The sequence below is a fragment of the Elephas maximus genome, chromosome 1 (assembly GCF_024166365.1).
Source record: "Elephas maximus indicus isolate mEleMax1 chromosome 1, mEleMax1 primary haplotype, whole genome shotgun sequence".
NCBI classification, from domain to species: domain Eukaryota; kingdom Metazoa; phylum Chordata; class Mammalia; order Proboscidea; family Elephantidae; genus Elephas; species Elephas maximus.
Genome location: NC_064819.1, coordinates 226,075,542 through 226,099,831, shown reverse-complemented (window position 1 = coordinate 226,099,831; position 24,290 = coordinate 226,075,542). Strand labels below are relative to the sequence as shown.

At 38.6% G+C, this 24,290-nt stretch overlaps 1 protein-coding gene across 10 annotated transcripts in view; it reads left to right on the top strand.

The window, feature by feature from the left end:
* Positions 1 to 24,290, top strand: part of IPCEF1 (interaction protein for cytohesin exchange factors 1) — a 235,645-nt gene that overhangs the window by 24,331 nt on the left and 187,024 nt on the right. Inside the window, exon 1 of one of the 10 annotated variants that reach the window (XM_049904217.1) lies at positions 10,479 to 10,832. The exons of the other annotated variants lie outside the window; for them this stretch is intronic. The gene's annotated coding sequence lies outside the window, so the exon portion shown is untranslated. Of the gene's footprint in view, positions 1 to 10,478; positions 10,833 to 24,290 lie in introns of those variants that run through there. 10 annotated transcript variants of the gene reach the window in all.

The window sequence follows — 24,290 nt, the reverse complement described above, 5'->3', positions numbered from 1 at the left end:
GTTGCAGCTATTGCGCTAATCTAGCTCATTGAGGGTTTTCCTCATTTTCATTGTCTTTCTACCAAACAACGGTGTCCTTTTCTAGCAATTGGTCTCTCCTGATCACGTGTCCAAAGTACTATACTTTTACGCAAATAAAGCACACCTTCTATGCTTGTTTGCCAGCCACTTCCTCCCCTACAGAGCTATTTTCATAAATGCCACTATGCTAAGGTTTTTTACATGCTGCTATTAAAAAAAAAAAAAAAAAGCATAGCGGCCTTACAAAAATACCTCAAGGAGGTGGGAAGTAGTTGGCAAACAAATGTAGAAGGTGCGTGTTATTTGCATAAAATTATGGTGAGTCAAAGTCTCCCATCCTCACTTCTAAGAAACATTCTGCTTGGATTTCTTACTGGCATCATGTTTTTATGAAAAATCAGGAAACTTAGTACCTGTTACACAGTAAGTACCGAGTAAAATATTGCCATATGATGTATTTCATGACAGAATATGTCAGAAATCTAATCAGCTGTTTACAAAATTTTGTATGGAATTGGAGAACCCATTTTCTTAAATAGATTACAAGGAACCCACATGTACTCAGGACAGTGGTAGATTACCCAATAAGCAAGGTAAGCACAGGTTTGTTTGTGCTTACTTTCTAATCTATAGTGAATGATTTCACATGGGTTTATTTCTTAATCTGTAGTGGTGAAACCGATGTGAGATTGATCACTACAGATAAGGAAATAAACACAAGTAAACCTGTGTTTACATTGCGCACTGGGTAATCTGCCCCTGTCAGGAATTCTAAATTTGAAAAGAGGCTTTGTTTCTGTAGGAATGTGTTGTGGGGTTGGGGGACAGATGTTTAGCCATATTTAGAAGCAGAATCTTTGATGTGGTGAAAAAAAGTTAAATTGTTCACTACAGATGATCTAGTAAGCAAGTTAAACACTGTGTTTACCTTACCTATTGGATAAACTGACTCTGACTCAGTATTAGGAAAACCAGATTATGGACTTTATATGTCAAATTCACTCTAATCCCCCATGGTGTAGAACAGTACTGACACATTGTAAGTGATCAATATGCATTTACTTCTTGCCAGCTCACAAACTTTTGTTACTATACCGTAATAGAATAAGCACAGAACTTGAGAGTAATTATTTAGAAACGTTATACCAATTCAACAGAATAATTTTGTCAATTAAATCTAATAATACAAATTTGGGTGCTTGTAATTTGTATATCTTTTTAACATGTTATTTTTCTAGTCACTCGTTTTTGTTTTATAAAAGTATCAGTCTGTAATGGATTTGAATGGAAAATTGGAAATTCCGCTGCAGATAGTTTGAGAAGCTCTGGACTACATGCTACAGAAAAGAGAGGATAGTACATTTTGACTCAAATTTCAGGAAATTCATATATTTGCCATCTGACCTAATGTATATGAATTTGAGTTTTTTCATATGCTCGATGAGGGTAACAGGCCAGATCAGGGATTACTGCTTTTTCCTCTCCACACTCTATGCGTTGAAAACAAATTAAACTTCACCTCCTGGAGGGGGAAGAAGTATCTACAGATTACTTGGAAGTCTTCTGTAAGAAGGATTTGTCTCTTCTTCCTGTTTATTTATTTATTATTCAACCATGTATTTATATCAGTATGAACTCATGTATATTTATATATATAGATATTTATTTTATATTTGGGGTTATACTTCCACACTATGTTATTATTTTCCTGCTCAGATTGTTCCAGGTTTGGCCCTTGGGAGCTCTTTCCACTGGGCTCTGTGTCCCTTTGACATGCTTCTATCCTATTGTTTTTTGAGCACTTGCTTAAAAAAAAATGTACAATTTTAGTTATTATAAATGTGTACAATCATGTAACCACCACTCCAGTCAGGAAATAAAACCTTTCCATTACTCCAGAAAGTTTCCTGAACTTCCTTTATGTAAATCCCGGCCATCTATAGGCAACTATTCTGATTTTTATCACTGTAGGTTAGTTTTCCTCTGATCTTGAACTTCATATGAATGGAATCATATAGTAGGTACTCTTTTGTGTTTCTGAGATACTGCACATTGTTGTGTGTATCAGTAATTCATTCCTTTTATTGCTGAATAGTATAACATCTTATGGATTTGTGTTTATTCAATATCATATTGACATACATTTGGGATTTTGGAAATTATTGCAGTTATGATTAAGATGCTATCAACAGCTTTGAGGGCGTTTGTTTCATTCTCTTTTGGGTAAATACTTAGAGTGGGACTCGTAGGATAGGTGTATGTCAAACCTTTTCCAAAGTGTTTATAATATTTTAAACACTCAACAGTAATGCTTGAGAGTACTCATTTATTTGTGTTGTTTTACATATACTCCAATTTTGCTAGTCTTTTAAATTTTAGCCATTTTGGTGAATATAAGGTGGTACCTCAATGTAGTTTGACATGGTGGCTGCAACAATGGGCTCAAGCATAACAATGATTATGAGGATGGTGCAGAACCAGGCAGTGTTTCGTTCTGTTGTACATGGGATTGCTATGTATCAGAACTGATTTGATGGCAGCTAACAACAACAATGTAATTTTAATTTTAATTTCCTTGATGACTAACTTGTTGAGTACATTTTCATGTGTTTATTAGCAATACATAGAATTGAAGGAAAACTCATTAACAACCTACAATATGCAGATGATACAGCCTTGCTTGCTGAAAGTGAAGAGGACTGGAAGTACTTACTGATGAAGATCAAAGACTACAACCTTCATATGGATTACACCTCAACATAAAGGAAGCAAAAACCCTCACAATTGGACCAGTAAACAACATCATGATAAATAGAGGAAAGATTGAAGTTGTCAAGGATTTCACTTTACTTGGATCCACAATCAATGCCCATGGGAGCAGCAGTCAAGAAATCAAACAATGTATTGCATTGGGCAAATGTAATGCAAAAGACCTATTTAAAGTATTAAAAAGCAAAGATGTCACTTTGACGACTAAGATGCACCTGACCCAAGCCGTCGTATTTTCAATTGCCTCATATGCACACGAAAGCAGGACCATAAGTAAGGAAGACCTAAGAATTGATGCTTTTGAATTATGGCATTGGCAAAGAATATTGAATATACCATGGACTGCCAATAGAATGAAAAAATCTGCCTTAGAAGAAGTACAGCCAAAATGCTCGTTGGAAGCAAGGATGGCAAGACTTCACTTCACGTACTTTGGGCATGTTATCAAGAGAGACAAATTCCTGGAGAAGGACATCATGCTTGGTAAAGTAGAAGGCCAGCGAAAAAGAGTAAGACCCTCAGCGAGATGGATCGACACAATGGCTGCAGCCATGGGCTCAAGCATAATGGCTGGGCACAGGACTGGTCAGTGTTTTGTTCTGTTGTACATAAAGTTGTTATGCATTGGAACCGACTCCATGGCACCTAATGAAAACAGCATTAGCAATTCATTTATCTTCTTTTATGAAGGGTTTGTTCAAGTCTGTTTTTCTTTTTTTTAATTGGGATGTTCATCTTTTTTATTACTGACTTGTAGAAGTTTTTTATATATTCATGATACAAGCTTTTTGTTAGATCTATGCAAGATGGATTGACATGGTGGCCACAACAATGCGCTCATGAAGATGGTGCAGGACCAGGAAGTGTTTTGTTCTATTGTACATAGGGTCGTTATGAGTCAGAACCGACTCGATGGCACCTAACAACAATAGTAATATATTGTGAATATTTTCTCCTTGCCTCTGACTTGCTTTTTCATCTTAATGTGTCTTTTAATGAGCACAAAGTTTTAATATTGATTTAATCCATCAATTTTTTTTATGCTTTTCGTGTCATGGCTAAGAAATCTTTGCCTACTCTGAGGTTGTGAAGGTATTTTTTCATTCAGAAAGTTTATAATATTAGCTTTTACTTTAGACATATGAGGTATTTCAAATTATTTTTCTGCATATTGAGTAGCTCTGTATGATATGAAGACTGTCTTTTCCTCATGGAATTTTTCTGGATCCTTCGTTGAAAGCAAATTGACTGACATGTGAGTTTATTTCTGGATTTTCTATTCTATATCATTGAACTATTTTTCTTTTCTTGCACCAGTACCACACTGTCTTGAGTCCACAGCTTTAGAGTAAATTTTGAAATTAGGTAGTAGTGTTAATCCTCTGTATTTGTTCTTCATTTTCAAAATTCTTCTTACTACTCTAGGTCCTTTTAGTTTCCATAAAAAATTAGAATCACCTTATCAATTGCCACCAAAAAAAAAAGTCTGCTGGGATTTTGATTGTAAGTGAATTAAACATAGAGATCAATTTAGGGAAAATTGACACCTTAATAATATTGAATCTCCTGAGACATGGGCACAATACATCTCTCTATTTATATAGGTCTTCCTTAAGTTTTCTCTCAGCAGTGTTTAGTAGTTTTTAGTGTAGAGGTCTCATATGCTTTTGTTGAATTTATCCCTAACTATTGTTATGACGTTGAGGCAGAATATTGAATATACTGTGGACTTCCAGAGGAACAAACAAATTTTTCTTGGAGGAAGTACAGCCAAAATGCTCCTTAGAAGTGAGGATGGCGATACTTTATCTCACTTACTTTGTGCACAACAGGCGGGACCAATCCCTGGAGAAGGACATAATGCTTGGTAAAGTAGACGGTCAATGAAAAAGAGGAAAATCCTTGATGAGACCAATTGACACAGTGGCTGTAACAATGGACTCACACAAGGCAACAATTGTGAGGATGGAGCAGGACCAGGAAGTGTTTCTTTCTGTTGTACACAGTATCACCACAAGTTGGAACTGACTCGATGGCACTTAACAACAACAGTAAGAGTGTTTGATGATGTTGTAAAGGGATTTGTTTTTTAAGTTTTATTTTCCAATTAACTTGTTGCTACTATATACAAGTAGGACTGCATTTTGTATATTAACCTTTTTTCCTATGAGCAGGATAAATATCCTAAATTAAATTATTACTTCTTGTCGTTCTTTGTGTAGATCTGTTACGATTTTCTGCACAGAATCCTTAGGGTTTTCTAAAGAATAGTTTTCTCATTTTAAACAATCTGTTGCGTTTTCTTTAAGGGACAGTTTTACCTCTTTCTTTCCAAATCTTTAAGTCTTATTTTTTTCCTCACCTTATTTCACTGGCTAGTATATCCAGTACGGTAATGAATAAAAATAGTGAGACAGGCCATCCTTTGTCTTGTTCCCAATTTAGAGGGAAGGTGTCTAATATCAAACCACTAAATGTGATGTTAGCTGTACGTGTTCTGTAAATGGCCTTTTAGCAGATGAAGTTACCTTTTCTTACTAGCATGCTTGGAGTTTGTTTATAAACCATCAACGGGTTTTGAATTTTGGCAGGTGCATTTTCTGCAGGTATTCAGATGATTATATGGTTTCCTCCTTTCAGTGTGTTTATAGGGTGATTTATACTGATTGACTTTTGAATGTTAAGCCTGAGATAAACTTCAAATAATCATGATGTAATATTCTTTTTATATATTGCCGGATTCAGTTTTCTAATATTTTGTTAAGAATTTTTGCATCTATGTTTCTGGGAGATGCTGGCCTACAATTTTCTCTTCTTATAATGTTTATGTCAGATTTGTCTATCAGGATTCTGCTGTCCTCATAAAAACAGCTGCTGACTGTTTCCTCTACCTCTGAATGGGTTTTTAAGGTTCTTTATGAAGGTGCTGGTGGCACAGCAATTAAAGTGATCAACTATTAACTGAAAGGTAGGCAGTTCAAAACCACCAGCGGCTCCGAGAAAGATGTGGCAGTCTGCTTCAGTAGAGATTTATAGCCTTGGAAACCCTGTCGGGTTCCTGTGTGTTGGAATTGACTCAATGGCAGTGGGTTTGATTTTTGGTTTTTAAGTATTTTTGAGCTTTATTATATTTTACTTCTCCAAAGGATAAGAAAGAAATTTAAATATACATTATTATGGATTGAATTGTGTCCCCAAAATGTGTGTCAACTTGGCTAGGTCATGACTCCCAGTATTGTGTGGGTGTCCATTTTGTGATCTGATGTATTTTTCTTATGTGTTGTAAATCCTAACCTGTGCCTATGGTTAATGAGGCAAGACTAAGTTATATTAAAGAGGATTAGGGTGGGATGCAACACCCTTACTCTTGTCACATCCCCGATCAGATGTAAAGGGAGTTTCCCTGGGGTGTAGCCTGCATCACCTTTCATCTTACAAGAAACAAAAGGAGAGAGAAGTGAGCAGAGAGATAGGGGCTTCATACTACCGCAAAAGAAGTGCTGGGAGTGGAATGTGTCATTTGGACTTGGGGTCCCTGTGCTAAGAAGCTCCTAGACCAGGGGAAGATTGATGACAAGGACCTTCCCCCAGAATCAACAAAGAGAAAGCCTTTCCTTGGAGCTGGCATCCTGAATTCAGACTTCTGACTTCCTAACTCTGAAACTTGCTCTTGAACATCAAATAGCTAAAGCAATGGAAGAAATGGTAAAGTAGAAGAGCTGAACAAAAGATTTCAAAGGGTGGCTCGAGAAGGCAAAGTAAAGTATTATGATAACATGTGCAAAGGCCTGGAGTTAGAAAATCAAAAGGGAAGAACATGCTCAGCATTTCTCAAGCTGAAAGAACTGAAGAAAAAATTCACGCCTCAAGTTGCAATAGTGAAGGATTCTATGGGCAAAATACTCAATGACAAATGACACAGAAAGTATCAAAAGAAGATGGAAGGAACACAGAGTGTCACTCTATCAAAGAGAATAGGCAGATATTCGACCATTTCAAGGGATAGCATACGACCAGGAACCAAGGGTACTGAAGGAAGAACTCCAAGTTTCACTGAAGGCATTGTTGAAAAACAAGGCTCCAGGAATTGACAGAATACCAACTGAGATGTTTCAACAAACTGATGCAGTGCTGGACGTGCTCACTCGTCTATTCCCAGAAATTTGGAGGACAGCTACCTGGCCGACTGACTGGAAGAGATCCATATTTATGCCTATTTCAAAGAAAGGTGATCTAACCAAATGAGGAAATTATTGAACAATATCATTAATTTCATACACAAGTAAAATTTTGCTGAAGATCATTCAAAACTGGTTGCAGCAGTACATCCGCAGGGAACTGTCAGAAGCTCAAGATGGATTCAGGAGAGGATGTGGAACGAGAGGTATCATTGTTGATGTCAGAGGACTCCAGGTCTTTGCACATTTCCTAATAATACTTTGTCTTCTCGAATTGCCCATTGATATCTTCTGTTCAGCGCTTTTACTTCATCATTTTTTCCATTCGCTTTAGCTACTTGATGTTCAAGAGCAAGTTCAGAGTGTCTTCTGACAACCATTTTGGTCTTTTCTTTCTTTCCTGTCTTTTTAATGACCTTTTTCATTCTTCATATATGATGTTTTTAATGTCATTTCACAACTTATCTGGTCTTTTTTCATTAGTGTTCAATGTGTCAGATCTATTCTTGAGACAGTCTCTAAATTCAGGTGGGATATACCCAAGGTTGTATTTTGGCTCTTGTAAACTTGCTCTAATTTTCTTTAGCTTCAACTTGAACTTGCACAGGGGCAATTGATGGTCTGTTTGGCAGTTGGCCCCTGGTCTAGTTCTGACTGATGATACTGAGCTTCTCCATTGTCTCTTTCCACAGATGTAGTCGTTTTTACTCCTGTGTATTCCATCTGGTGAAGTCTATGTGTGTAGTTGCTGTTTATGTTATTGAAAAAAGATATTTGAAATGAAGAAGTCGTTGGTCTTGCAAAATTCTATCATGCAATCTCCAGCATCATTGGAAAATGTCTCTAAATATTTGAAAACAATCATTAGTTTCATTTTTGTTCTTGGATATATTTAAACTATGGGCAACTCCAAGACATATAATTTTTTCAGTTTTTTTTTGTTGTTGTTTCTGTTTTTATTTTGTTATTGCTTATGATAACAGCATATGAATAAAAGCAAGAAAACCAATTTGTAGATTGAAGCCCAAAGCAACAGAATGAAAGTCAGACAAGATCAATGTATTCTACATTAGTGTTCTGAAGAGAATACTCTCATGATTTAACTCTGCTTTATATTCTTATATGTATATAACAGAATGTATACATCTATGTATATACATACATGTGTTCATGTATACAATTATGTATATGATTTAACTATGCTTTTTACTTCTGGAAAAAAATGTATGATTCTAAACTATAGCTCACTCCCTTAAACAGACAGGGGGAAAAGTAGAACAGATGTTTGTGTTATGATCTGAAATTTCAGGGACATAGGAATGATTACTTTTTGAAAGCCAAGGATCTTTTTTTCTTGTATTTGGAAAGCCCATGCCTGGGTTTGGGCACAGGACCATGAAATAGACTTCAGGCACGTTGAGAGCAGGGACTATACTCCAACGCATTTGTGCTAACCTTGGGGGATCACACCTGGAGCCAGTTGTTGCTTTTGGAAGCTTTTTAAAATTTAAATAGGATATTTTCTCCTTTATAACTCCATTTAATTCTGTGCTTCTCACACCCTGATACAAACAAGACAGAAATAACCCATGCTTTGGTTAGTCTTGTGAAGTAATGACTGGTAGCAAGCGAGAATCCTGAAACCAGAGGAAAGGTTTTGAGAAAGACAAAGGCCCTGAGATGGAACCATCTTATCTTCTGTTTTCTTTACATAGAGAATGTCTCTACATGACAGTGGAAACAGTGTTTTGAACAAATATATGAAAAAATGTTTAGTAGGCACATTTTTAGTAGCGTTGTGATGAGAAACAGATGAAGCTGCTGGTAAATCACACCCAGTATGAACTGCCTGCATACCCTGTGTAGATGTGTAAATATTTAACTAGAAAAACAGTCACATGAGAATGATTCTGGAGTAATCTTGGAAGCAGGAAGCCACAAATTATAGGTCTGAAATTTACCATGCATGGCTTATGAGTCCAGATAAGTAAAACCAAATGAAAAGACTAAAAATTTTCTAAATAGTTCATGTTTTTTAGTAAGGGGAGGGAAAGGAAAGGATTAGGGAAAATTTTAATATAACTTTCTTTGAATACAGTCAGTACATTTAATTATAACCAGAGCTCAGTGAATCATATGATAGGAATTTAGTTATGCATTTGAATCTAGGATATATTAGTTAATTTATGTAGGAAAAATTACCGTCAAATTGTAGATTATACTAGGTTAGGTTCTAAAGTCAGCATGCAAGGCAAAAAATCACATATATTCAGACTTACCTTTGAGAACCTCACAGGAAGACATTATGTTGGAAAAAGACCCTTGTTCTGTCCATCAGTCTACTAACAGCCAGTGTGGGAACAAATCCCCGTATCTTCTGCGTGTTCCAGGTATAGAGGTTGGCTGTTGTTTATGGGCCAAATGGGGGTTGGGGAAGACAATTATTAACATCAAGAACATATTGTTTAGAAAATGCCAAATCAAACCAAACCCATTGCAATGGAGTCAATTCTGACTCATAGTGACTCCATGTGTTTCAGAATAGAACTGTGATCCACAGATTTTTCTTGAATGTAATCTTTATAGAAGTAGATTGCAAAGCCTTTCTTCTGCAGTGCTGCTGGGTGGGTTTGAACTGCCAACCTTTGGGTTAGTAGTCCAGTGTAAACTCTTTGCTCCACCTAGGGACCGTGTAAAGAAAAGAGACATTCTTAAAAATGTAATCCCACTATGACTGGTAAGGTGGAGATGGAAGCAACCTTGCTCACAATCTGAGGCTTATACGTACTGGGAGGAAGAGCAGAATCAGTCTCCTGCCTTATTTCTTTGTTTTCAAATTTGATTTTGATTACATGAAAATGATATTCTCTAATTACATTTTGTGCTTTTAATTTTTTTATTGAGGTATCATATTCATAGAGCTATAAGCACGGACTGTAAGTGCTACCGTTCTATGAGCTTTAGCAAATACATGCATCTGTGAAACCCACAGTGTTACCTGGATCCAGAATACTTCCCTTTGTGCCCCATTCTAGTCAACCTGCCACCCCTACCAGGGGCACCGTGGTTGTGATTTATGTCTCCATAAATTAGCTTTGCCTGTTTCAGAACTTCATATCAATAGCATCAGACAGCATGCACTCTTACGCATCTGGCTGATTTTGTTCAGCGTCACGTATACAAGATTAAACCCTGGTGGCACTGTGGTTAAGAACTACGGCTGCTAACCAAAAGGTCAGCAGTTCAAATCCACCAGCCACTTCTTGGAAACTCTATGGGGCAGTTCTACTCTGTCCTGTAGGGTTGCTATGAGTCGGAATTGACTTGACTGCAACAGGATTGTTTTTGATGTATCAGAAGTAGTTCATTCCTCTTCGTTCTGGGTATTCTAGCATATAAATATATTACAATTTGTTTTTTCCTTTCTTGTTGATGGGCATTTGGGTTGTTTCCAGCTTGAGGGCTATTATAAATAAAGTTGCTATGAATATTAACACACAAATCTTTGTGGGGATATATGTTTTCTTTCTCTTGAGTAAATACTAAAGAGTAGAACTGTTGGTCTACATGTTGTTATTGTTAGGTGCCATCATGTCGGCTCCAACTCATAAGGACCCTATGTACAACAGAATGAAACGCTGCCAGGTCCTGCGCCATATTCGTAATCATTGCTATGTTGGAGCCCATTGTTGCAGCCCCTGTGTCAGTCCATCTCACTGAGCACCTTCCTGTTTTTCGCTGACCATCTGCTTTACCAAGCACGATGTCCTTCTCCAGGGACTGTTCTCTCCCAATAACACGTCCAAATTATGTGAGACGAAGTTTCACCATCCTCACTTCTGAGGAACACTCTGGCTACATACGGTATGTTATAACTAACTTTATGAGAAACTGCCAAACAATTTTCAAAAGTGGTTGTAGCATTTTACACTCCCATCAATGCTGTATGAGAATTCTGGTTGCTCCCCATCCTTGCCAACATCTTTTTAATTTTTGCCCTTATGGTGGATATATAGTGGTATCTCATTATGGTTTTGATTTGCATTTTCCTAATGGCTCACTGCTGAGCACTGTTTTGTATGCTTATTGGTGCCACTTGCAGGTCTTTTGTGAAGTGTCCGTTAGATCATTTGTGCATTTTCACTTGAACTATTTGCTATATATTCTAGGTGCAGGTCCTTTGCCAGATGTATGTTTTATGAATATTTTCTCCAAATCTATGGTTTGCTTATTTTATTAACGGTACTTTTGATGAGCAGAAATGTTTAATTTTTACTTTTATGCCTAGTGCTATTTCTTGAGTAAGAAATCTTTGCCTATGCTGATGTCACAAAAATATTCTTTTATATTTTCTTCTAGAAGCTTTGTATTTTTAACTTTTTATGTTTAGAACCATTAGGTAGGAGTTGAAGTCAGTTCCCGCCCCCCTGCCCAAGGATATCCAGTTGGTTCAACAATACTGTTGAGAAGACTTTTCTTTCTCCGTTGATTTGCTGCGGTGCTTTTGTCGAAAACCAATTGACTGTAAAAATGTGTGTCTATTTCTTAACTGTCTTCTGCTCCGTTGTCAATTTCTGTACCATCACGCCAGCATCACACTGTCTTTATAATCGTTGTTGGTGGTGTTAGGTGCTGTGCGGTTGGTCCTGACTCATTGTGACCTCATGTACAACAGAACAAAACACTGCCCAGTCCTGCGCCATCCTCACGATCATTGCTTGAGCCTATTGTTGCAGCCACTGTGTCAACAATGCATCTCATTGAGGGTCTTCCACTTTTTTGCTGACCCTGTACCAAGCGTGATATCCTACTCCAAGGACTGGCCCTCCTGATAACATGCCCAAAGCATGTGAGACAAAGTCTTGCCATCCTTGCTTCTGTGGAGCATCCTGGCTGTGCTTCTTCCAAGACAGATTTGTTCATTCTTCTGACAGTCCCTGGTATAGTCAATATTCTTTGCCAACACCAAAATTCAAATTGTCGTATATCTTCCTCTATTCTTCTTAGCCCATGTTTTACAGATTTTAGTGTACAGATTTTAGATATCTTCTGCTAGATTTACCCAAAAGCATTTTATGTTTTTTGATGCTATTGTGAAGGGTTGTTGTTGTTACTAGGCGCCATTTAGTCGGCTTCGACAGGGTGACCCTATGTACATCAAAATGAAACACTGCCCAGTCCTGCACTGTCTTCATGATCGTAGTTATGTTGGAGCCCATTGTTGCAGCCACTGTGTCAATCTATCTCTTGTAGGGTCTTCCTCTTTTTTGCTGACCCTTTAAAGCATATTGTTTTTTAAATATCATTTTCCATTTGTTCAATACTATTGTTTTTGTTTATTGACTTTGTTTCCTGAGGCTTGCTGAATTTTCTTACTAGATAGAGTTGATTTGTAGGTTTCTTTGGATTTTCTGCATACATAACCATGCTGTCTGTGAATGAAGATAGTTTCACTTCTTTTTAAAATATTTTTGCTTTTTATTTATTCTTCTTGGACTATTGAACTGATGAAGTCTGCTAGAACAATTTCAAATAGGAATGGTGGAGGTGAATATCCTGGTGTTATTCCTGATCTTAGATGGAGAGTGGTCAGTCTTTCACTCTACGATGTTAGCTATAGCTTTTTGTGGATGCCATTTTTCAGTCTGAAGAAGTTTCTTCTATTTGCTGAGGGCCTTTTTTTTTTCTTTTTTCAAAATCATGAATAAGTGTTGAATTTTGTCAAATGTTTTTTCTGAATCTGTTGTGGTGATCATATGATTATTCTCTTTTCTGCATATGTTCTGAATTGCATTGATGGCTTTCAAAAGTTAAACCAACCTTGCATTTCTGGGGTACAACCCCAAAAAAACCAAACCGACTGCTGTTGAGTCGATTCTGACCCATAGTGGCCCTATAGGACAGAGTAGATCTGCCCAATAGAGTTTCCAAAGAGCGCCTGGCAGACTTAAACTGCCGACCTCTTGGGTTCCTTTTGAAAATATTGCTGGATTTTATTTGCTAATATTTTTAAAAGACTTTTGTCTTTGTGTTTATGAGGGATATTTGTCTATACTTTTCTTATAAGATCGTGGTCTGATTTTGATTATGCTAGCCTCATAGAAGTAATTTAGAAGTGTTCCTTCTAACCGTTTCTGAAAAACAGAGTTAGTAATACTTAACCTCTCCACATCATAGGGTTATTTAGGAGTCAATTGAGTTAATGCATATGAAAGTCCTTAAAAATATAAGTGATGTGCTATAAACATAGAAAATATTAATATTTTGTCATCCTTCTTAATATTGTATTAGTATGCCACATAAATATTCTATTTAATGAACTCCTATATTCTGATATTTCTAAGTTGTGGCAACTTCATTCATTTATCTATAAATGTGTCATTAACTTGACATATATAATTGAAAGACAGTACATTTATCTTAAAAAAAAAAACAAAACCCAATTGCCATCGAGCAGATTCTAACTCATGGTGACCCATGTGTTGCAGAGTAGAACTGCATTTCCTAGAGTTCTCGAAGCTGGGGCCTTTCAGAAGCACATTGTTAGGTCTTTCTTCCGAGGCACCCATTGGCAGGTTTGAACTACCAACCTTTCGGTCAGTAGTTGAGTGCTTAACCGTTCATGTCACCTAGAGACTTCAGGGTAATACAGAAGTAGGTCAGATATGTGCTGCTTTATATGGAACTATTTGTAATTACGAGTGTGTACATCATGAAGTCCAGAGCTCATCCTCAAATATCACATATATTTACTAATATACTTTTATAGTAATATTTAAATATACTTTAATTCTGCAAATTGGTGATCAGTGTATGGGGGAATTGGTAATAATTATTCACCAACACATTATTGTACTCGCTCACGGTCCTCCCTTCCCCTGGTCTTGTCACTGTGTGGCTAGAATATATATATATATCTTTGGTTATATATATGTCTTCTGAAAATAGTCAGGGATCATGCTTATTCTTTTGAAAAGATGATGCTAAATTAGAAATTTTTGAAAGTCATTATACCTATTCATTTTGACATGCAACCCACTCTCAATTCAATGAAATAAAACTTTTATTAGAGGTTGTGCGGTAATTTTTACATGGAGTGGGGAGAGGACTGTGTTTGTATCTAAGCATCTGAAATACCAATATATTTATTAAACTGAAATTGTTTCTTCAACTGCAGTTACCTTTGAATCAATTAGCAATCTGTTTCTAAATAAGGTCATAATTCTCATGTAAGAGTGAGGCACTAGAAGGAGAAGAAAACAGCAAACAGGTGACGACACTTCCCTTGGCAGCACTGAAGTGAAGGGGAGGGTACACATTGGGGCACCCAGCTTGGCACAAGGTTGAGCACTTTGCTGACCATAAAGTTGGCAGTTTGAACCCACCCGGAGGCTCCATGAGAGAAAGACCTGACTATCTGCTCCTGTAAAGATTAGCCTAGAATACCTAATGGGACAGTTCTACTCGGTGACACGGGGTAGCTATGAGTAAAAATTGGCTTGACAGCACCCAACACAACAACCTAAAATAGGGTTAAGAATTTTCACATTTTAGCCTTGACTTTTTTTTTTTTTTTACTTTGGCATGCATTAATTGCCCAACAAATATTTATTTAAAAAAATTCAAATTTGCCTCTGTCTTCACTACCTGGGAACAGATAGGAGTGAGGATCGGTATCCCATGAGTGAGTAGAGGGGCACTAGTGGGCCTGGACTATCAGCTCCTGAACTTGGTATAGAGCTGTGGGACTGAGACAGATAAAGTACTGGATATAGGGTGCCCCAGTCATCAGTGGTTGATATGGCTCCTTCCCACTTGTGAATCTTGTCACAAAGGTAATTGACTTCCTTGAAGCCTCTGATCCTAATTCTTTATGTTGCCTTATTCCTTATATTATAATTCTATTCAAAGTAAAGATCTTAGCAGTGAATTCCAAGCTTGAGATCTATGACTACTTGTAACTCAGTTTATTTATGTTAATAAAACAATTATTATTTGAGAAAACTCTTGGCTTGGCAGTGTTTAAAACTCTTCTTCAGATTTCTGAGGGCTCCCACTCTTAGAATGTTACCTCTGTACTTTCAGGGACGTTTTCTTTCCCTATAGACATGTCATAATCACAGGAATGCTTTTGTTTCATGCCCCATACCCCATGTCCCATGTCCCATAAATATTTACTGAGGACCAAGACCATTAAGTGCTAGGACGCAACGGTGAGCCATAACTGCCCCTGCCCCTGCTCTCCTGAGCCATTCAGTCTTGCAGGGGAAATAGATGGAATCAAATAACCACGCTGACAAATAACTACAGAGTGAGATGGAGCCTGAATGGATAGGAAGGCATCTATGAGAGTCTATCTCTGAGACTTTTAGGGACAAAAGATACCTTCAAGGACTTGCTCTTTTGTTGTCTTGATCTTACCTCATTTTGTGTGTTACAAAGCTGAGAGCTATTCAGAATGTCACAGTTTTCATGAAAGGACTTGAGATCAGCTGGTAGTACAAAAACTGCGATAAGTCAAAGACATCTACTACTGCCCATTTTATACCCTTATCTACTTTTTTTTTTTTTTTTTTATCTAACTACCTGGTCACCATCTCCATTATATATTCAATGTAATTAATACAGTAATTACACAGTAATTAGTACACTTCTAAGCTCTCCTTTTTGTTAGGAGAGGCAAAGAAATTCTTGAGATGCTTTGACTAGGGAAAGAAACATAAGAGAAAGGAAAGGTTAAAAAAGGTTAGAAGAAAACAAAAGACAGCGTTTTCCGGGTAAATATATCTGGCCTTTGATCAGTTGTCCTTAGTATCTTTGATGGTAATGTACACATATGTATGTTTACATATTTCTTTAAATTTCTATTAATTGGTTCAAACTTAATATACAGAAAAACCAGTCGCTGTCATGTTAATTCCAACTCATGGCAACTCCCTGTGTATCAGAGTACAACTGTGCTCCACAGGGTTTTCAGTGACTGATTTTTTTGGAAGTAGATTGCCAGGCCTTTCTCCTGAGGTGCCTGTGGGTGGACTCAAACCTCCAAACTTTCAGGTGGCACCAAGTGTGTTAACCATTTGCACTACCCAAGGACTACCTATATACAGAATATTATCTCATTAATCTTTACAGTATGCTTTGACCTCTCTTGGCAGAACTACTGGGCATAGGGTCATATGCCTGACTGGATTCTTCTATTGCCATTTACCTTGTACAAGCCACCCTAACTCCATGCTTAGTTTGTTCATCTCTAAATCGACCTGAGAATACTCCAAGGATTTGTTTTTACGATCAGAACGAAATCAAACCAAGAAGGATTCTGAAGAGTATACAGATAAGTGTAAGTGATTGTCATGGATTGAACTGTGTCCCCCCAAAATATGTGTCAGCTTGGTTAGGCCAGGATTCCCAGTATTGTGTGGTTGTTCTCCATTTTGTGATTTTTCTATGTATTATAAATCACAATCTCTGCCTGTGGTTCAAGAGGATTACGGTGGGATGTAACACCCTTGCTCAGGTCACATGCCTGAACCAATGTAAAGAGAGTTTTCCTGGGGTGTGGCCTGTACCACCTTTTATCTTACAAGAGATTAAAGGAAAGGGAAGTGAGCAGAGAGTTGGGGACCTCATACCACCAAGAAAGCAGTGCCGGGAGCAGAGTGCGTCCTTTGGACCTGGGGTCCCTACATGGAGAAGCTCTTAGTCCAGTGGAATATTGGTGAGAAGGCCAACAGAGAGAGAAAGCTTTCCCCTGGAGCTGACATCCTGAATTTGAACTTGTATCCTGCTTTGCTTTGAAGAAATAGATTTCTCTTTGTTAAGTCCAGCCGCTTGTGGTATTTCTGTATAAGAGCACTAGATGACTAAGGCGCAGGGTTAGCTCCCTTCTCCATGTCAGAGGAGGTCCCAAGGGGAAGTGGCAGAGAATGCTGTGTGGAGCAGAGGCAGAAACAGGACCAGAAGACACATTTTTGTCTCCTTAGGGCTTTATGTATCTTCCCTAGGTGGTGCAAATGGTTAATACATTCAGCTGCTAACCAAAAAGTTGGATGTTCGAGTCCACCCAGAAAAGCCTTGGAAGAAAGGCCTAGTGATCTACTTCCAAAAACTCAGCCACCGAAAACCCCATGCAGCAGAGTTCTACTCTGACATATACGGATCCCTAGGAGTAGGGATCAACTCGACTTGGCAAATGGTATCTCGACACAGCTGCCAGACTGAAGTTCACTTGTAGTTCTCTGAGACGTGAATGCAGGGTGAAGACTAGAACGATGAGTGCAACCTTCTTTCTAGAAGTTTGACTGAAGGGAAGGTTAAAAAGTGAGTAGTGGCTAAATGCAGTTCTAGAGGAAAAGGATTTTTTAAAAGGAAATAAAGGAAAAACCACACCAAATCCATTGTAGTGAGTCAATTCCAACTCACAGCGACCCCATAGAGTTTCCAAGGCTGCAATCTTTACGGGAGCAGACTGCCACATCTTCCAACTTGGAGCGGCTGGTGGGTTAGAACCACCAACTTTATCCTCTTGGGGATAAAGCAGGATTATGGATTTAAAAGGGAAGAGAGTAGAGAGAAATGGTCTGAGATACAAGGGAAGAGAGGGGATAATAAACACTTTCCCTGAAGAGCTAGGAAAGCAGACCTTGGTCCCAAACATGGTGGGGGGATTGGTCTTAAATAGGAAAAGAAGGGCAGAAGGTGTGTCAGAATGGTCTCTCTTTCCTCTGTGAAAGGTGAGGTGGTTGAATGTGAGATGGAAGGGCTGACAGAATATGAAGGTAGAGATAACTGTTCCTTCTTCCCTGCAGGCTGGCAGGCATTTAACACATTAAGCTTAAATATGCAAATAAATGTGAGTTTGTTGCATCCTTAAGGGTTGTGAATGAGAGGTTTTTCTATTCTGAGCCCAGATGCTGGCTGGTTTGACTCAGTCAAAGGAGTTTAGGGAAGATTCCCTGAAAAAGATTTTTGAGGAATGGGAGGGAGGAGGGTTAGATAATAACAGTAAGTGCTACTTTGTCTTCCGTTTGAAATCAGTTATTTAGAAGAGACAACATGTTTTAGCAAACGCTGACCTTCTTCCTCATATATCTCTTTACAAATCTTTCCTCACCTAAGATGACTTGACATACTTGTGACGGAGTTCCTTTTTTTAAAAAAAAAAAATAATAAATGTGCTTGTTTACAGTTTTAAAAGGAGAACTAGGAAGTACTGTGTAACCCATTTTTAATGGCCTGTCTCTGGGTTCTGAGTTGCAGGCATCACAAAACCAAAAAAACCAACCCAGTGCCATTGAGTTGACTCCGACTCATAGCGACCCTATAGGACAGAGTAGAACTGCCCCATAGAGTTTTCAAGGAACACTTGGCGGATTCTAAGTGCCGACCCTTTGGTTAGCAGCTGTAGCGCTTAACCACTAAGCCACCAGGGTTTCCTGGAGGCATCACAACTAACCTTAAATTGGAAAATATTTCATCCTATAAAACTGACCTAAAATTAGAACAGTCAACGGTGTTACTACCTTGTGGATAATCTAGACCTTGCAAATGCTTATTACCTTTCCACCGAATTCTGAGAGGAGCTGGTGTATTTATAATTCTTTTACTCTCTTTTAACACAAATTCTTGATTAGCTCTAGCCCCAGTTTCAGATTAACCTCACCTGAAAGCCAAATACAGTGAAAACTAATTTTATTAATAAATATAATTTCCTTCAACTAAATAGCAAAAATAGGTTGAAGGGATAATGTCTTTTCTCAGGAAGCCTGAAAATTAACATGAAGTGAGCTTTGTTATTTGTTCTGTATAAAAACGCTACTGCTTTGGGAAAAAAGCCTAGCTTCTGGCTAAGTTTTGCAAAAAGGTATAATTTTAAATTGAGAGCCCTCATTAAAATGTTTCAGAAGGGAATATAAGCAGCTGCATCATAGCTTCTGGCCTCCTCTCAAGTGGTTCATGTTCCTTTCTTCCTCTTTCATTCTTCTCCCCCTGGAAATTGCTGAGGCTGCTGGCTATTTATACTTACCAAATGAAGCTTGTGTTTGTTGGTTAATATTTGTGAGTTGGTGCATGTGAGGATAGAGGACTTGAGATACTAAGAATGGCTCCGTATCCAAATACTGTAATAGTGTATTATACTTAGCATATAACCACCGAAAACCAAACCCAGTGCGGTCGAGTCGATTCCCACTCATAGCGACCCTACAGACAGAGTAGAACTGCCCCACAGAGTTTCCAAGGAGCGCCTGGTGGATTCAAACTGCTGACCCTCTGGCTAGCAGCCGTAGCACTTAACCACTGCACCACGCCACCAGGGTTTCCACTGGAGTTAATTCTGTCAGCAGACACCAATTTTTATTCACTTTGGTTTTGATGAAGGAGCCCTGGTGGCACAAAGGTTAAGTGCTCGTCTGCTGACCAGAAGTTTGGCAATTCACATGCACCAGCCACTCCATGAGAGGAAGATGTGGCAGTCGGCTTCTGTAAAGATTTACAGCGTTGGAAACCCCGTGGGGTAATTCTACTCTCCTGCAATGTCGCTAAGGTTGGAATCGACTCTACAGCAATGCATTTTGGTTTTACAAGTGTCTGAAGCAGAGCAGGGTATGGTTAGCAATGAAGACATGGTCTGCTCACAGTAAATATAGACTAGCAAGAGTCTAAATCTTATTAAATAGTCTAGTATTTGTGTGGTTTTTATTGTAATTTGGTGGGAGAGATTACTGGAGAGTGGATGAGTTTAAGTGTAAAAGAAGTACTAGAAGACATTGTTCTGGCTCACCTGTGTAAAATGACGTACGCAGAGGAACTAAATGCACATGTAAGTTGTATACAGTGCTTGCTAGTGGAGAGGCGGGGAGGTATAGAAAAAAAATGAGATAGGCGCGTGGTGGTAACAAACCTAGGCTTGAGAACTGAGTCTGACTTTGACAAGGTGTGCGACCTTGACCTACTTCATTTACTTAAGTTACTTACCTGAGTTTCAGATTCGTTGTTTACAAAATGGGCTTATGAGTGGATGTGGAAACACCCAGAACAGAGCCTGGCCAACGGTGTGTGCTCCATGGTATTCCTTTTACCGCCTGCTTCCCTGCGGAGTCAGTGCTTCCCAGGTGCAGGCATAGAGTTGGGCTCGGCTAATCCTGAGATTAGGACGTCACAGTTATTGGGTCTTTGTTTCTTGACTATAAAGAAATAAGAGGATTGTATTAGAATTGTTGGGTGCCCTCCAAGGCCATTTTATTGACGCTAAAATTCTAGGATTTCGAGGAAGTAAAGGACACGAGTTCGGATGAGTTAAGGAGGAAGGGGATTCTGGATAGAAAGCATCAAAGCATATAAGAAATCCTTAGTAAATAGAAAAACGAGCCTTGATGAGGTTAATTTTACTACTAGAGTTAGATGGCAGAGTAAGGTGGGAAGGAAAAAGAAGGAAGTTGGGGGCAATTTCATGAAAAGGAAAGCTAGAGATGGAGAACTCATTGATATATATATATATTTAAACAAGTGAGATGTGATTTTGTGAATCATTCTGGTAAGTGTGTGTAGGATAAGTAGGAGCAGCAGGAGAAAGAAGGCAGAAATACAGACTGAAGGTAGAAGCAGGAAGTGCGAAAGCCTGGTGGTTGCTGTGGAAATGGAAAAAACACCTGGCAATGAATGCAGGGGCAGCAATTACTGATGGAGAGGGCACAGTAGGTGAAGAAGAAAGGGCGCCAAAATAACAAAAGGCAAGTTTGGAGATCCAGGATATTTAGCTGTAGCTGTTTTTTCCTCCTAAGAAAGACTCCTGACTGGGTAAAGATCAAGATGGAGCAGGCTGGATGGAAAGGAGGCACCACCTTCTTCTTTATTTTTTTATGATTTAAGATCAGCCTGGCTCTGCCTAGAAATGCAGATGAGGATTTTTTTTTTTTTTCCCTCAAATTGAAGATACGGGTGGAAAATTGCCCAGGTTAATGTTATGGACCCAGCATGGTGCTAGGAGGTCAGTAGACAGCCAACAGTTGGGAAGGGCAAGATCATCAGACTAGGGTAACTGTGAAGATATGGTCATCGTGGGCTTTGTTTTTTCAGGATCTTTGGCTTCTCATCCAAATACTTACTCTACCAGATTTGTTGTTGTTGTTGTTAGGTGCCGTTGAGTTCGTTCTGACTCACAGTGACCCTATGTACCACAGAAAAAAAAGGCCCTGTCCTGTGCCACGGTCATAATCATTGTTATGCTTGAGCTCATTGTTGCAGCCACTGTGTCAATCCATCCCGTTGAGGGTCTTCCTCTCTTCTGCTGACCCCCTACTTTACCAAGCATGATGTCCTTCTCCAGGGACTGATCCCTCCTGACAACATGTGCAAAGTATGTAAGATGCAGTCTTGCCGTTCTGCTTCTAAGGAGCATTCTGGTTGTACTTCTAAAAAAAAAAAAAAAATTTTTTTTTTTTTTTAATTCATTCTTTTTGGCAGTCCATGGTGTATTCAATATTCTTTGACAACACCACAATTCAAAGATGTCAATTCTTCTTCGGTCTTCCTTATTCATTGTCCAACTTTCTCATGCATATGATTTGATTGAAAATATCACAGCTTGGGTCAGACGCACCTTAGTCTTCAAGGTGACATCTTTGGTTTTCAGCATTTTAAAGACGTTCTTTGCAGCAGATTTGCCCAATTTCCTAATATAAGCAAGAAGTCCCTGGGTAGCACAAAAGGTTAGGCATTTGACTACTGTATTTTTATGCAGATAACTCATGCCTTCTATGTTTGCCAACTGCGCCAACCCTCCCCCCCCCAGAGGTGTTTTTGTAATGGTGCTTATAAAAATGCCTCATGGGAGAGAGCGTGGTTGGCGAACCAGTGTAGACCGTGTGCATTATTTGCATAAAAATACAGCATTATCCAAAAGGTTGGTGATTTGAATCTACCCAGAGGCGCCTTGGAAGACAGGCCTAGTGATCTGCTTCCGAAAGGTCACAGCCTTGAAAGCCTTATGGAGCAGTTCTACCCAGCACACATTTTGGAATCGACTTGATGGCAACTAACAACAAAAACAACATAAGCAAACTCCCATTTAGGGTGTCTAAATGGTGGTTCATTCTTTTATATATTTATTAAATGCTCATGTCCTAGGTAATGTGCTAGGAGTAGAAAATGCAGAGGTGAATGAGACGTCAACCTTCCTCTTGAGAAACTCATGGTCTGAGGCTGACATACACACAAAACTGCCAATTATACTGCAGTGTGGAAAGTGCTATAATACAGCTGCGTTCAATATCTGATGAGGACTTAGGAGGAGTTACTAAAGCTATTTGGCTGCTGATAAGCATTGCCTCATGGAAGATGATGTCTGTTCTGAAGGTGGTCTGTATATTTGGGTGATAGATAGTCAATCAGCAGGGAATTAAAGAAACATGGGAAGGGATGAGAAATAAATAATTATTAAACATCTATTAAGTACCTGGTGCTAACTGGGTAAATTCATGGATATTATGTCACACAGGGTCACCACGAGTCAGAATTGACTTGATGGCAATTGATAACAAAAAAACCAAATCAAACCCATTGCCTCCAAGTTGATTCTGACTTATAACAACCTTATACGACAGAGTAGAACAGCCCCAAAGAGTTTCCAAGGAGTGCCTGGTGGATTCAAACTGACGACCTTTGGTTAGCAGCTGTAGCTCTTAAGCACTATACCACCAACTCATCACTTAATCCTCAAAAACACTCTGGGTCCTAAGTTATACTTTCATACTTTACAGATGAAAGAGCTGAGACACAGAGAAAATAATAGTCTCCCCAAAGTCCCACAGGCAGTAAAAGGGAGAACCAGGATTTCAGTATGTGTCCCTGTTCCTGCTACCACGTTGTGTGGTTACAACTAAATGAGACAAATAAAGCCTAGGGGAAGAGGAAGTGGGACAGCTTGGTTTTGGTGCCTCTATGAAAATGAGTGTGTGACTCAGAGATTTCTGACAGCAGGACCTAGTGGTTTGTGTAGCTAAGGCCTCTCAACATTTCAGTTACTAGATTCAGGAGATTTAAACTCAATTACAGAGCTTGCTGGCAGCTGAAAACTGGAATGAGAATTTCTTTGAGTTGATATGTTGTCGTTAATTGCCATCAAGTCAGCTCTGACTCATGGTGACCGCATAAACAACACAACAAAATATTGCCTCGTCTTGTGTCATCTTTACCATAGTTGATAGGCTCCAGTCCATTGTTGTGGCTACTGTGTATTTGAATGCCTTTCACTCTGAGGGGTTCATCTTCCAGCACTATATTGGACAATGTTCTGTTTTGATCCATAGGGTTTTCATTGGCTGATTTTCAGAAGCAGATTGCCAGGCCTTTCTTCCTAAATGTCTTAGTCTGGAAGCTTCGCTGAAATCGGTCCACCACGGGTGACTCTGGTATTTGATATACTGGTAGCATAGCTTCCAGGATCAGAGCAACACATAAGACACCACGGATGGGCTGTAGCGACTAGGTGTATAGCTACACAAATGAGATCAGTGATGCCTCTCTGAATGACTTCCACAGAAAATCAAGTGCAGCTGAATCTCATTTATTTGGAAGTTAGCTCTCCTATAAACCTACACAGCCAGCACACAGCAAAGAACCAACACGTGAGAAAAAACCATATGAACACTCAAACAAATACCACAAACAACAAATAATGGCACTCGTGTCCTGTACTTTTTATTCAATTCAAAATGCTCTCAAGTCCTCACTTAGTATCTATTCATTCTTGCTTGTTCTTCCAAATCTATAGAAAGATTAAAACAAAACAAAACTTTTCATTAGGATTAGTGACAACAGAGAGAAGTAATGCCTTACCATCTAACAGAAAAGGATTAGATGCAGCTTAAAAAAACAAAAACAAACAAACAAAAACCAGAAAAATACAGCTGTGAGAACTTAAAAGACCTCCACATAAATTCAGGTTATGGTCAAAGATCCTCAGTGAATGGTGGGGATTACCCTTGTAATATACCCTCGTAACAAAACTGATGTTTTAAATATTGTCTCAGAGTCAAGAATATAGGAACAAACTAATTCAGTCTACATTTCTAAGTAGGTAAGGAGGTATATAGTACATTTATAATATACTTAGCTATCCAAAATGACTACCATGTTGTTGTGTTAGTATTTAAAGCAACAAAAACAGCCATTTGGGAAACTTATTAGTTATGCAAAGTGATGTCTGCTCAGAGGATTTTAGGTCATCTGATGTATTATCATGTAACTATGAGCTCTGGTTTCCAACCCTGACTTCCACTGGAATAGGGGCAGGTGGCTCAGGGATAAGATCCTCCTGTT